Raw genomic sequence first — 16,133 nt, forward strand, 5'->3', positions numbered from 1 at the left:
GTTGTGGAGGGGGAGTGCAAGGAGTTTCTGTGGGAGTGCACTGACCCCAGGGGGCAAGGGGGAAGCTCTCGCATTGAGAGTCTGCCCCTGGTGGTGAGTGGGTGTCATAGCAACTGGTTGACCAGTCGTTCTGGTCATTCCAGTAGTAATGGTCACTTAGGCATATATATATATATATATATATATATATATATATATATATATATATATATATATATATATATATAGACATGCTTTTAGAAAAGATAAGTAGACTTCGTGCCTGAACACTGAGGCAGTGTGACAGAGTGGAGGCTCTAGTAGATAAGATGAAAGGCCAGAATGACCTCAGTGTGAATTTTGGAGGGTTCATTTATACTCTTTGAGCCTCAGTTTCTCAATATGTAGAAGAGGTTTATAATACTTACCTAGGCAAGTTATTATGAGGGTTAAAAACAATGTGTATAAACACATGTACAGTGGGGCCTTGACTTACGATTTAATTCATTCCGAGACCGAGCTCGTTAAGGAGCTCCTTAAGGAGCTCGTTAACTCAAATTACTCTGTCAACTCAATGCAAAAAATCGGCCGAGAGACAGCTGGTATCTCAAAAAACTCGTTAGTCGGGACACTCGTAAGTCAAGGCTCCACTGTACAGGATATAGGAAAATACATTATCTGCTGCTTTGGGCATTATAGATATCCTAATCTTCCTGATCTTTGTCCATAAAAATGCCAGAAGAATTATCTACTAATTATTGTGACAAAAATTCTCACTCCCCAAAAATCATTTAGAAAGATATAATAAAAGAACACAGCATTCCATTTAGAATCATTGCCCTGGTCCACATATCAGTCTCCTTTCTCCTTCAACCTCCTCCACTTTAAATCAAGGAGTAGTCAAGATCACCTGGATTCTGAGCTATACCTCTAAAACAGTGGTTCTCAACCTTGGCTGAACATTAGAATCGCCTGGGAATCTTTTTAAAATCCTGATTTCTGAGCCTCATCCTCCAGAAGTTCTGTTTCTTTGTTATGGGGTGGGGCCACAACATTAGTAACAAAGAAACAGAATTTCCGGAGGATGAGGCCCAGAAATCAGGATTTTAAAAAGATTCCCAGGTGATTCTAATGTTCAGCCAAGGTTGAGAACCACTGCTCTAAAAGTAATGGAATAAGCTCTAAGAGAAAAGCAAAACCATAAGAAAGTAATAGTATGCATTTGTTTAGCAAAAAAGATAAATAAAATTGGTAGCAATTATATTTTCTATTTATTAATGAGAAAGTGGTATTCCATGACTCTAGCTGTAAAGCAATAAACTGTTTCCCTGAAGTTCAAACCTCATCTAATCCTAGAGCCACAGAAACATCCACAATAGCATGATTGAGTCCAAAATCAGTCTTACTGGCTCAAGCTACTAGGTATTTTGCAGGACTGATGTTGGTATCTGTGTACCATACAAATGACAACCCCTCTTATGAATGGGAAATGTTATCTCAGTTGTCATAAACAGACTTTTATGGTAAGCAAAATAATGGTTCTCTAAGATGTCAACATCTTAACCCCTAGAGGTTGTAAATGTGTTATGTTGCATGGCAAAGGGGAATTAAGGTTACAGGTGAAGTTAAAGTTGCTAATCACCTGACATTGAAACAAAGAGCATATTCTGGATTATCCAGGTGAGCTTAATGTGATCAGAGAAGCCCTTACAGTGGGAAGAGGAAAGCAGAAGAGTCAGAAAAAGAGATATGCCATCTTGATAAAGACTTGGCCTGCCATTGCTGGCATTGAAGATCCAAATATTTGTATATTTGTCTATCACCTCCTTCTTAGCAATATGGCAAGGTTATCAGATGAGATCCAAGTTGGGATGCAAAGCAATCCAGATAGAGAGCCAGACATGGAGCTCAGTCATTTGAGAGATGACCTGAGTTTAAAGGACCCAATCTACCTGTGTGCATCCAGCATTCACACTACACAGGAGAGTTTAGTTAACTGAGACAAATTGTTAAACCCACCAGTTAACAATTCTCACATTCAGCTGGAACTATAACTGCAGTTTGGTTAGACACTTTATCTTGATATGGTTAACTGTGGTCATAGTCGCACAAAAAGATTTCACTTCACACATACGGCTCAAACAACAATCATTTTATGCAGAAACGAGTACTTGGGAAGGTGTGTTTGCTGGAACACTTTTTCACAGATAATGGAAGTATGAAGAAAGAAATCTTGGCCCTAACCGTTTGGCTCAGTGGATAGAACGTCGGCCTGTGGACTGAAAGGTCCCGGGTTCGATTCCTGTCAAGGGCATGTACCTTGGTTGCGGGCACATCCCCAGTGGGAGGTGTGCAGGAGGCAGCTGATTGATGTTTCTCTCCTATCGATGTTTCTAACTATCTATCTCTCTCCCTGCCTCTCTGTAAAAAATCAATAAATTATATTTAAAAAAAATCGTGTACTGTGGATCTACTGCCTCTCCTACCATTGTTGGTGTGAGAGAGGTCAGCAGGTGGCGATGTGAAGTCCTGCACTCCTGGGCGCTAGCACTGCTTCTCATCTGGCATGTCTCCGAGGCCGCCCTTGGTGGCCACCCTATACTGCATTGGCTCCCTGAGCTCAGTGGTTTCTGACCTTTTGGATCCCATAGTCTTTTCTGTCCCACTCTCAAATTAACCCTTTATTTGTAAAGAAAAGGAAATTAACTAATAGATCAAATCACACTAAACATAGTCTCTGTGTCCCCTGTCTCTCTCATTATCTCTTTGGTTGGGGAGGTCTTTTTTTTTTAGAAACAAACTGTTTTGTCTTCTTCCAAGACAGGAGGAGGGAATTCTGCACTCAATCCTGAGGGGATGTGGTGGTGGTGGGGGGGGGTATTATGTTTCAAAAAAGAAAAATCAAATAAAGTTCAATTGTTTATGTCAAAAAGATTATAAATTCTTATATCTCTACAACCTGCTGACATCAATCAAGTCTAGATCCAATTGAGAGCATTTTACTTATTAGGAACAAAACAATGATGTGCATTCGATTAAATAGTTAACCTTAATTATTTAATGCACATCATTGTTTTATTCCGAATAGGAGTTGTGACCCTAGGACAAAATGTAAACCAAATGTAACATTCTTCTCAGTCAATGCTCACCTTTCTAGATGATGAATTGTACTAGGTTTCTCAAGAACAGTCAATATGTGCATATTCTTTAAGTCTTTGGCAAATAATTCAGTCATAAGCTAGCCTTTGCAAAAATTTTTATAACATCTTTTATTTTTTGTATGATGTTTGGTTTTATATTAGGTTTACAATATTACTGTATTTCAATAAAATAGTCTAATTATGTGGTAGCTACCTGATAAATAATATTTTGTGCATTGGGCTAGCTAGATTATGGTAAAAGAAGAATGTAAATAAAACTGAAGCATGACAATATCGGGATGTTTACAAAAGAGCATTTTTTTTATGTGTAATGTAGAGAAATAACTATTTTGTCATCACTCTGAACAGTCTTTTTAAAAACTATCTTCAAAAATGGCATGATGAATCAATAATATGTTTCTAAGCGGAAAAATTATGCTAAATATTTACATACTGCCAACTAAACTTTTATGATAGAGTACTATAAAATTGTCTTTTAATAAACCTAGCTGGAGACATTGATATTAGCATACAATATTATCTTTTAAATATCCATGATTAGTACAGAACACCATTCTTTGTTTCTGAGTAAACAAACAATTATGTCAGAACTATTTTTTAAGTCTGATAAAATTTTATCTAAAAGTAAAGTTTCCTTTTTAATATATGAATATTATTTTATCAGTGTCAATCAAAATTAACCTAATTAAATTAGTTAAGTAACAAAATTAACTAATCAAAAAATGCTTAAAAAATTATATTTGTAACGGTTTACCATTATTTTTATATTTAACTATGTGGTTAAATAAATGTCTTTGCTATTTAAGTAAATCCATCTCCTAAGAAAATAAATTGTCAATGTAATGCTAAAGTAAAAAATCAAATAAAATTATATCCCTGGCTTGATCCATGGCTACTTAGAGTTTCTACCTATAATTTAATTTAATTTAATTTAATGAGTACTTATTTACTAAACTCTGTAGGCACTAAGGACAACGTAACGTTAAATATGACAAAACCTTTCACATAGTAATAATAGAACACGCTTTTTTGTTGACTCCGTTTTTTAAAAAAAAAACCCATAGGGACCATAGGATGCAGCCTTGTAAGAAAGTTGGATTTATGAATGTTTTACTGAACCAATCTTTGCACCAGCTTGTCATATAGCAACCCTTTTCATGCTTTATATCCCTATTCAGTTCCTCCAATCTTATCTTCCTCTTTAATCTTAGATTTCAGCAAACTTTCTTCATGCAGGCTCTGAAGAAAGAGGTTTCACATCTCTGTAGACCTGGAGACAGGTTCTCTCCCCGGCACCAGCTGGAACTTTCCCCAGCTGGGAGCCACTCTTGGCAGCCCTGTGATGCAGCAGCACAGGCCTCCTTGAAAGTCAGGGTTTTGACCCATCTCTTAGATGTGGCTGGCCAGACACCTGCTTTTCCATTTTAGAACAAAACAATAAAAACTTTTCTTACTTTTTTATTTTTTAAATAATCTCCTCACATCATTTCACAATTTTTAATACTAAAATAATTGATTTTGTAGTCTATGATATGCATTGGCCACCAGGGGTGGCGCAGAATGAAGGAGGGCCCGGCCGGCAGCCATTAGACCCCAATTGACCCTGATCGCCAGCCAGGCTTAGGGACCCTACCAGTGCATGAATTTCATGCATCAGGCCTCTAGTAAAAACATAAAAGAGACAATTCAAAAACTTAATTTTAGCCAAGAGTTTAATCTCTCTTTTTTCTTCTCTCTCTCTCTCTCTCTCTCTCTCTCTCTCTCTCTCTCTCTCATCTCATTAGAACTGAAAACTTAAGCAATAAGTGGTGGAAAGATAAAAACTTAATGAAAAAATAGATGAAACCAAGACTAAATTAATCCACCCATGAATTTGCCCTTTCCCTGATAGCAGAGGTGAGCATTGGGTTTTGATTTGCAGATATAATCTACTCTTCTGAGATCCTGAGATTTAAAAAAATGGATGCCTTCACTTTATTGGGGTCACTTAATTAACTAAAAAGGGCAAAATGAGCGGAAATCCTCTGAAGCTCTTTATTGCATGCTTTATTTCTCTTGTGTTGAAATGCGTTCCTTAAAGAAGAAAACTAGTTCTTATTGTTTATGAATCTTACCCCAGAACCGTCAAAATATATTAAAATTCTGTATCTTTTTTAAACCCAGGTTTCGGTCTAGCTTAACTTTCCCAAAAGAACATAGGAGGAGTTCTATTTGACAAGCCATGGATAGTTTGATTCTTGCAAGCATCATTTCATTATAGGTTAATGAGAAAAGATGCTGCTCTTTTCAGTGCCACAGCTTTTATATTTGCAAGTGATTGTTTTACATATTCATCTGAACAAAATAATTTTCACAGTTTTGTTTTAACTTACTTTTCCCCTTCATAATTCTCCTCATTGTCATAATTAATTCTTTGAGAATTATTTTTTTCTCATGTATAGGAGGTTGAAATGATAGATAGAAAATGATGTGTTTTATTCTAACGGGAATAATATTTTAGGAGAAAATATATAGAGTTTAATGGGAAATAAAATTGTAGAATTCCATTATTTAACAGTCCACACTCTGACCAGAGAGAATTCACAGAACGCATTTACATTAGAATTATTTTAGTCTGAGATTTAAATAATCAATGAAGGTTAATGGGTAGCTAAGGATATTTGAAGTATGGATGTGCTGTGTGAGTACCAAATAGAAGGAAGCAAACAGACTTCATTTACAAACATTTATTAAGCATTGTCTATGTGACAGGCACTGAGGTAGTCACTGACATATCAGCGGGAACAAGATAGAGACAATCATGTTCACATAATGATCAGAGTCTGGAAGAGAGACATATGCTAAACATATGATACTAGCAGCTTAAAATCATGGGCTCTTAGTCTTCTAGTCTGTTAATACATTGTGATTCACAAACTTGACATAGTAGCATGGGAATATGCAACATTTCTGGAATATTTCCATTTATACTCTGAAAGATCAACCACAGTAACAAAATTTCAAAGACAATATAAATAAAAAGGATCTAATCACAGAAGTAAGAGAAGTTGGCAGAATGTTCAAAGGACAGAGAAAAATTAGATAAGAGGCCTAGAGCTAGAGATTTAAGTGCAAAAGAAACAAAACAGATGAAAATGACAAAAGTTTAGCAAGTTGGCAACCAGATAAGAATGTCTTACTGAGTTAGGTCTTGATCATGATTTAACAAAACAGCCTGGTGGGCACTCTTCCATGGTAATGATTTCAATCCTAATAAAAATAATAAATCAGTGGAAGGTGACTTGCTGTGTTTATCTCTAACTCCATAGAAATGCTTGCAAGCAGGTTGTGGACCAATTCTGATCAAGGGGAAAAGGATAGCCTGGGTGCTTATGGTGGGGCATTCATAATGAAGAAGCAAGTCGGCCAGCTATGAATAAGAATTACCTGTGGACAGTAACTCATGAAGCAAATGGAGAGGTTAGAGCATTTTAATAGGATTCTTTAGAAAAGGGAAATTCTAATTTCAACTTAGATATCATTATTTGTGTCTGTGTTAATAAGACAATGGATAATATATTTAAAAGACAAATCAGAGTTGCACAAGGAAAAAGACTTCTTTTGGAGAAAATATGTAGAATTGAAAAAAGCAATTTTCTATCAAACAATGCAATCCATACTTGACTACAAAGAGGAAATAGTACCTAATTCATACTGAATAATTATACAATTCATATATGTGGTGAAACAAAACACTTGTACTTGGCAGAAGGCCAAAGTTAAGCACCTCTTTATTCCACTGATTTATATGTCCCTTTGATTATATTGGATATTAATTTTTAAATTTATTTTTTTATTGTTAGTATTACAGATGTCCCCCATTTTCCCCTCCTTTACCCTCCTCCACCCAGCCCCCTCCATACCCCAGGTCTTCACCACACTACTGTCTGTGTCCGTGGGCTATACATATATGCATATGAGATCTATGGCTAATCTCTTTTCGTCCCCCACAACCCTCCCCTCTGAGATCAGTCAGTCTGTTCCATAGATCCATGCCTCTGGACCTATTTTATTAGTCAGTCTATTTTGTTCATTAGATTCCTTATTCGTTTATTTTGAGTTTTAGATACAATTGTTGATAAATATATATTTATTGCCATTTTATTGTTCATATTTTTTTATCTCTTCTTCTTCTCTCACTTATTTAAGAATACTTTCAACATTTCATGTAATATTGGTTTGGTGGTGATGAATGCCTTTAGCTTTTTTTTTTTGTCTGTGAAGTTCTTTATCTGACCTTCAATTCTATATGATAGCTGTGCTGGGTAGAATAATCTTGGTTACAGGTCCTTCCTTTTCATTACTTTGAATATTTCTTGCTACTCCCTTCTGGTCTGAAAAGTTTCTGTTGGGAAACCAGTTGACAGTCATATGGGCATTCTCTTATAGGCAATTAACTGCTTTTCTCTTGCTGCTTTTCAGATTCTCTCTTTGTCTTTAACCCTTGGCATTTTAATTATTATGTTTCTTAGGGTGAGCCTCTTTGGGCTCCTCTTGTTTAGGATTCTCTGCTCTTCCTGGATATGTATGTCTATTTCTTTCACCAGGTAGGGGAAGTTTTCTGTCATTTCTTCAAATAAGCCTTCAATTTCTTGTTCCCTCTCCTCTTCATCCAGCACCCCCATGATGCAAATGTTGGTATGCTTAAAGTTGTCCCAGAGGCTTCTTACACTATCTTTATATTTTTGGATTCTTCAGCTCTATCCATATTGTTTCATAGGCTAGGAGAGCCCTCTTTTTATAGCTGCATAGTATTCAATTGTATAAATGCACCATTGCTTTTTATCCACTCATCTATTGATGGGCACTTGGGCTGTTTCTAGATATTAGCTATTGTAAATAACGCTGCTATGAACATAGGGGTGCACATATTCTTTCTAATTGGTGTTTCAGGAGTCTTAGGATATATTCACAAAAGTTGGATCTTTGGGTCAAACAGTAGTTCCATTTTTTTTTTTAATTTTTGAGAAACTTCAATACTGTTTTCACAGTGCTGCACCAGTCTGCTTTCCCATCAGCAGTGCACTAGTGTTCCCTTTTCTCCACACCATCACTGTTACTTGTTTGTTGATTTATTGATAATTGTGATACTTCCAACTTTGTCTTTTTCTCAAGATTGCTGCAGCTATTTGGGATCATTTTTGGTTCCATATAAATTTTTGGAGTATTTGTTCTAGATCTGTGAGATATGGACATTTTAATGACGTTAATTCTTCCAATCCAGGGCAATGGTTTATGTTTTCCCTTGTTTGTATCTTCCTCTATTTTTTTCCAGTGTCTTATAATTTTCCAAGTACAGGTATTTTTTTAAAATATATATTATTGATTTTTTACAGAGAGGAAGGGAGAGGGATAGAGAGTTAGAAACATCTATGAGAGAGAAACATTGATCAACTGCCTCTTGCACACCCCCTACTGGGGATGTGCCCACAACCAAGGTACATGCCCTTGACTGGAATCAAACCTGGGACCCTTCAGTCTGCAGGCCGATGCTCTATCCACTGAGCCAAACCAGTTAGGGTCCAATTACAGGTCTTTTATCTCCTTGGTTAAGTTTATTCTAGGTATCTCATTTTCTGTTGCAATGGTAAATGGGATTTTTTGTAAAATTTCTCTTTCTGAGAATTCATTATTGGTGTATAAAAATGCCATAGATTCCTGGGTGTTAATTTTGTATCCTGCTGCTTTACAGAATTCATTTATTAAACCTAGCATGTTTCTTGGTTGTCTTTAGGTTTTTCTATGTACAATATCATGTCATCTGTGAATAATGACTCTTTTACTTCTTCCTTTTCAATTTTCATGCCTTTCACTTTTTCTTCTTGTCTGATCATTGTGGCTAGGACTTCCAGTACTATGTTGAATAAGAATGGTGAAAACAGACATCCCTGTCTTGTTTCTGTTCTTAAGGGAAATGTTTTTGGTTTTGCCCATTTAGTATGATGTTGGCTGTATGTTTGTCATATATGGCCTTTATTATGTTGCAGTATAATCCCTCTACTTACACTCTACTAAGAGTTTTATCAGAAATGTGTGCCGGATTTTGTTGAATGTTTTTTCTGTCTGTTGATTTGATCATGTGATTTTTATCTTTCATTTTGTTTATGTGACATATCACATTTATTGATTTGTGAGTATTGTACCAGCCTAACATCCCCAGAATAAATCCCATTTGGTCATGGTGTATGACCTTTTTAATGTATTACTGAATCTGATTTGCTAATATTTTGTTGTAGATTTTAGCATCTATGATTATCAGGGATATTGATGTATAATTTTATTTAATTTGAGTAACTGACCTCAAATTACATTGCTTAAACAATTTTATTATTTTAAATAAAATTTAGTTATGTAATCTGTACTGTGTTAATATGTTCGATAGAGAGGTCCGGGAAGACCTCACAAGAAATTAGTATTCGGTCAGAGACCTGTTGTAAGTGAGGAAGCAAGCCATGGGGTTATTACAAAGGCCCTGAAGTGAAAGTAAGCTTGGAGTGTTAGAGGAATGGCCAGGAGGCCAGTGTGAGCAAAGGTGATGCAATATGCGGTCATGGCAGAGAAGCAGCAGAGGTATGAAGGGTGTAAGCCAAGCAAGGTCTTCAGCTTGTTCTCTGAATGAGAGGCTGAGCCTTTAGGGTATTTTGAATGAAGAGTTGATGTACTTTCTGTATATTCTTTTTTAAACTAAACACAAAAAATGAAACAAAACACAAAAAAGATAAGAAAACATTTAGGTAATGCAGAGCAACCACTGCCCCAATGCTACCTGCAGTTATTTCCTCCTTCCTCCTCGTATCTGGCATTTTGCTTAGCACTATGTTTGCAAGAGTTATCCATGCTTTTTGTATGTAATAATTATCTTTTATGTCTAATTGTTCCCAAAAGATACAGAGTAAAAAGTACCCCAGCTCATAGTATATCCTTTCTACTGTTGATGGAGATTTGGGTTGTTACCCTTTTGGGCTACTAAGACTAGTTATGTTATGGATATTATTGTATATGTCCTTTGGTGAACATATCCACAACCCTGGGAGTAAGACAGCTAGATAGTAGACTGTTTCAGGTTTAGCAGATACCACCAAACAAGTTTTCTGGAGTGATTATACCAGCTTATATCCCAACCCACTGGTATTGTCATTGTATTAGTATGCTAGGGCAACCGTAACTAAATACTAGAGACTGATTTGCTTACACAACAGAAAATTATTTTGTCACAGGTGTGTAGTCTGGAAGTCTGAAATTGAGGTGTCCACAGGGTTGTTTTTTTTCTTTTTGGTTTGTACATGGCCATATTCTCCCTGGGCCTCACATGGTCTCCTATCTGTGTCCAAATATCTATTTTTTATAAAGACATCAGACATATTGGATTAGAGCTCACCCTAATCACCTCATTTTAACTTAATTACCGCTCTTAAGACCCCCATCTCCAAATAGTCATATTTTGACATATTTAGGGTTAAGACTTCAACATAAGATTTTTGGAGGACACAATTAAGCCCATAATAGTACTCTTTCACATTTTAGCTATCTGTGTGGACATGTTTCTACTATGGTTCTAATTTATATTTTTCTGATGACCAATGAGGTAAAGTATATTTAAAATATTTATCAGTCCGGCCATGGCCAGTGTGGCTCAGTTGGTTAGATGTCGTCCCAGGCACCAAAAAGTTTCCAGTTTGATCCCCGGTCAGGGAACATGCCTGGGTTAATGGTTCAATCCATAGTAGAGGCTTGCAGGAGGCAGCAGAGCAATGTATCACTCTCACATCGATATTTCTCTCTCTTCCTCTCCCTTCTTCTCTCTCTAAAAATCAATTAAAACGATTCAAAACAAACACATAAGTAATTATTTGTCAGTCCTTTAGGTAACCTGTTTTGTGAAGTGGAGGATTAATTGCTTTGCCAATTTTCTATTGTCTTATTCATTGATTTTAGGAGTTTTAAAATAAATGTTTTCTAGACGCGAATCCTTTGTGAGATCTGACTTGAAAGTATTTTCATCAGTTTGTGGCTTACCTTTCATTCTATAAGTAGAATCTTTCAACAAATGGAAGTTTTCAATTTTAATGTAGCCCAGTACCAGTTATTAAAAAGACCATTCTTTCGCCTATTCGTGCTATCGAGAGAGGGACCCATCTGACATTGTTCTGGGCTCCCACATAACTTAAAGGGAGACCTTGATGCTCTGCAAATGAGTGAGGAGGGTGTCCTTAAATTCCTTACTGCAGGAACCCACTTGGGCAGCACCACCCTGGAGATCCGAATGGAACGGAACCTCTGCAAAAGGAAAAGCCATGGCGTCTACCTCATAAATCTGACGAAAACCTGGGAGAAGCTTCTCGCTGTCCGCTAAGGCCATTGTTGCCAATTGAAAACCCAGGTGATGTCAGTGTCCTATCCTCTAGGGATATTCCCCAACGAGCTGCGCTGAAATTTGCTGCTGTCCCTGGAGCCACTCCTGTTGCTGACCGCCTCCCTCCTGAAAGCTTCACTAATCAGATCCCAAGAGACTTCTGGGTCCCGAGACCTCTGCTGGTTACTGATCCTAGTTCTGACCAGCAGCCTCTCACAGAGGAGTCTTCTGTTAACCTGGCTACCATTGCCCGGTATAACACAGACCTGCCTCTGCACTATGTACACATTACCATCCCTGGCAACGATGAGGGCGCTTACGCAGTGGGTCTGATACAGTGGATACTGGCCCAGGAAATTCTGCGCATGCATGGTACCATTCCTGGAACACCCATGGAGGTCGTGCCTGATCTCTGCTTCTACAGAGATCCTGAAGAGATGAAAAGGAAGAGCAGACCACTGCTGAAAAGGCTGTGGCCAGGGAGGCATTTCAGGGTGAATGGAGTTCTAGCTCCTGAGTTCACTGTGCTCAGCCTGAGGTCGCAGACTGGTCTGAAGGCGCAGGTGCCCTCTGTGGCTGCCCAGAAGGTTCCTGCTGAAGACTGGAGTGCTCAGCAAGCCCCTGAAAACCGGTCTGCAGCCCCCACTGCTCAGGCCACTGAGTGGGTAGAAACTACCACTGAGTGGTCTTCAGCTGTTCATCAGCAACCTCATAAACAAAATGTAAATAAGGTTGATGGAAAATAAACAGTTTCTAACATAAAAAAGACAATTATTTCCTCACTGCGTAAAGTAATTATTTTGACACATTCAGTCACTGTATACAGCGTAGGACAAAAGTAGGCTTATAGTAGTGAGTACACAAAATACAGAATTTATTTTTTGTATTATTATTTATTAATTATTGTATTATTTTCCACAAGAACAACTGTAAACCTACTTTTGCCCTACCCTGTATGTGTGGCTCTCTTGCTGCAATCTTTTCTGTTCCATTGGTCAGTTTTTCTATAGGCCAATGTCATTGAGTCTTAATTTTTATAACTTTAAAATTCTTTGAATAAATTTAATTTTGCCTCAGTCATTTTATCTAGAAATGTAAAGACACCTTTACCACATTCACAAACCATTTATGTTAGTAGCACAACAATGTTGCATAAAACTAGCAACATGTTTTGCATGTGACTGATGAATTTTGAAATATTATTTATGTTATCTAGAACTTTATACTTTTGAGGTTATTTATCAGTATGCACCTTGAGTTTCTCATTATAATATTTCCACAAGGTAATTGAGTATTATTTGTTTCATTTTATACCCAAGGAAACCAAAGTTAATTGCTTCACCTAGTGTGAGATAAATCATTATTCAAAATTAGAATTCACAGTCCCTGTCTTCTCATTCTGTTGTTTAACCAGTGAGGCAGGATGCTGTTTTATGCTATTAGTCTTCCTTAAGAAAATAGAAAGCTGTGTTCCTGGGATCAAATATTGCTTACAGATTCCCATTAAGTCTTAATTTATAGTTAACAAAACTCTGCATTTCCTTACTAACTGACATGTGCTTAGATGAGTCATCCCTCATGATAAAACTTATTCAGTTATATATCAGTAATGTAACATAATTGAGTCCAATAACAACATTGTCACAGGACCTGAATGCAGATTTCAGAGTCTGTCTTTGCTGTCTCTTTTCAATTACCAAATCACACTATCACCATTACTGTCCACGTTGACATCTGTTCCTTCTAGAGTATTTATCTTACTCCAGAATTTAGTTCAATAGCTCCATTCACATTTTTATTCATGTCCCAGAAGTAGTCAGATTTCCTGTTTCAATCCCTCTGGATATGAACTATGTAGCCCTTCAACTCTGCTGTATCTTAGCATCTGCCTTATTCCTCATCATGCCCACCACACTGCTATTTTTTTTAAATATATTTTATTGATTTTTTACAGATCCACTGATGGAGGGCGTTCTCTCTAACAGCTCCTCTAGATACTCGTGGTCATTTGAAAGATTTTGAGGCAGGTTAGTGAGAAATTAGGAAGATTCCTTGGCAAGTGGAATGAAGAAACTGAGACAAATGGCTTTCAGTCCGCAGGCCGACGCTCTATCCACTGAGCCAAACCGGTTTCGGCCCACCACACTGCTATTGGAAATTATATGAAAAGTTGGGGATTCCAATAGGCTCCACTGATGGAGGGCGTTCTCTCTAACAGCTCCTCTAGATACTCGTGGTCATTTGAAAGATTTTGAGGCAGGTTAGTGAGAAATTAGGAAGATTCCTTGGCAAGTGGAATGAAGAAACTGAGACAAATGGTTGAACAAATGGCCAAAAAGGCTGAGCAATTAACAGACAGCTGATAAATCACAAGACTGGATTCTGCCTAAACATAGATACCTAAGTGCAGGTGGTCTAAATATGTACTTCCTCACCAAAAATATCTAACAGTAGGTGGTTTAAATAACTTTAGGGAGATAAATAACAAAAAGCCAATTAGAGCCAGACTAATCCAAGATAAAGATAAAATCAGAAAATGACCCTAGGCCCCATTATATGCTCATTTTAATACATCAGCATGCTAAAAAACACACCTGGAAATGTAGTGAATATTCTATTGAGATCCTCCCCTGGGACCTCCCTAAAATTCCCACCTATAGAAAATAAATAAAATCATTTTTTGAGTATACTTACAACCCCCTTTCCTCAGTGCAGGTAGCCACCGCTTGCTAATACTGTCAGTGCACCAAGGAATGCAGAAGGCTGATGGACCTTGGGCATTAGCAGGGCTGACGCTAAGCACTGAGTGTTGAGATAGTGGTGGCTCAAGGCAATTCCTCAACCTGATAATACTTTTATTGTTTACCAAACTTTACCTTTGATATGCCTGTATGCATTGCTAAAGGGCAAATGTGTATTCAAGTAAATAAAAATCGACCTGGCCAGAGGTCAGTGTCACGAAAGCGACACCTCATGGCCCCCAATGCCTTCTAAATTCATATTTCTTGTATAGCATTTTCATTTGTGTGTCAGCCCCTCCTTCAAATCCTGAACCCCACCATGAATGTCACAGCACCTCAGGCATCTAATTTGCTCGCAGGAGAGCAATGGGCAGCAGCAGCTCATCCTGGGCTGACCCCTTGATCCTTCTCCAGAAACACTTCCTTTGCCTCACTGTCCCAAGCTTTAATAAACTTACACTTCTCCTTGAAATATTTTCTGCATGAATCATGAACCTGGAGGTCACATGTCATGTGAAATGTCCTGGACCGTGCCAGGGCAGGGCCAGCCCCTGGCATGGAAGCAGTCCAGTGACAATTTGACCACATTTTCCCAACTAACCTACAGTTGCTTTAAAGGCCTCAGGTGACATTCCTTTGATGCTCATACTCTTGAACTCAATCATTGGAGGTCCTCTAGACCAGAAGCTGATAGGCACCATTAGATTCTAACCTCCATTTCCTAGCATTAGAAATTTAAGTGGAGTCACAGGATAATAAGGACTTACACCTCTACATTGGTTTGTCTCAAGCTTTAAGAACAATTCTTATAAGTTGTTCTATTTTTTCTTCCATGAATGCTACACTGTCTTTACTCTTTCTTCTTAGTTCTCCTTTAATATTATATTTGAACTCAGAGGCTAGGAGAGGAGTATTGGTTTTGCTAAAATAACAACCCTCAGAAAGCCAGGGCAAGGATGTGTCTTGGTCTCTCTAAACTTAAAACATAATGTATTTGGAAACATTTTTCTCTTAATAACAATTCTCACATTTAATAACAAGTACAATTCTGTTACACATTTTGATTTCAGGGTTGCATCAGAATGGAGGAGATTAATAGGCTGGAGATTAACTGTTCAAATTTAACAAGGCCACTTCTCTATGCATAAGTTTTCAATTTGTTATTGAATTTAGCTTTATCATCAGAAGGTCTACAAACTGTTTTTACTCTTAGCGATTCTGACACCAAATGTGTGGATTTTTTTCTCATGCCAACAATTGATTCTCCAACTCTGGTCACCAAGTGGGTGTCCTACAATTTAATTCAATTCTGACACTAACTGCCTGGTGCTAGCACAGACCCAAGGGTTAAGGGCTCAGTTGCACAAAACTGCTTCCCTACTTCAACTGCCAGTTGCAAGTCCCAGGTGGTCATCTGTACCTCTTATCAACCAGCTATAAAATGAGGGTTCCCTAGCCTCTTCCTCAAGTTCACTAATTTGTTCTCATTGTTTATAGAATGCAGGAAAACACTTATGTTTACTGGTTTATTATAAAGGATACAGATGAACAACCAGATGAAGAGCTACATAGTTCAAGATCCAGAAGAGTCCCAAGTGCGGGGGGAGTTCTTGATGCGGGGGAGTTTGAGGTGCATCACCCTTCCAGCACATGGATGTGTTCACCAACCTGGAAGCTCTCCAAACCTCATAGGAAAAGGTTTTAATGAGGTTTCATTATTTAGGCATGGTTGGTTAAATCATTGGCCACTGAGGACTAATTCAGTCACCAGCCCCTTGCCTCTCCCAAAGGAAGTAAGAGGCTGGCTCAAAAGTTCCAACCCTCTCATCCTGTTTTAGTTTTTCTGGAGACCAGTTTCCA

At 37.7% G+C, this 16,133-nt stretch overlaps 1 pseudogene; it reads left to right on the plus strand.

The window, feature by feature from the left end:
• The first annotated feature begins 9,729 nt into the window (after window positions 1–9,729).
• Window positions 9,730–12,278, plus strand: LOC102419261 (annotated as a pseudogene).
• The last annotated feature ends 3,855 nt before the right edge of the window (window positions 12,279–16,133 follow it).

This window comes from Myotis lucifugus, unplaced genomic scaffold (genome assembly GCF_000147115.1).
Source record: "Myotis lucifugus unplaced genomic scaffold, Myoluc2.0 scaffold_566, whole genome shotgun sequence".
NCBI classification, from domain to species: domain Eukaryota; kingdom Metazoa; phylum Chordata; class Mammalia; order Chiroptera; family Vespertilionidae; genus Myotis; species Myotis lucifugus.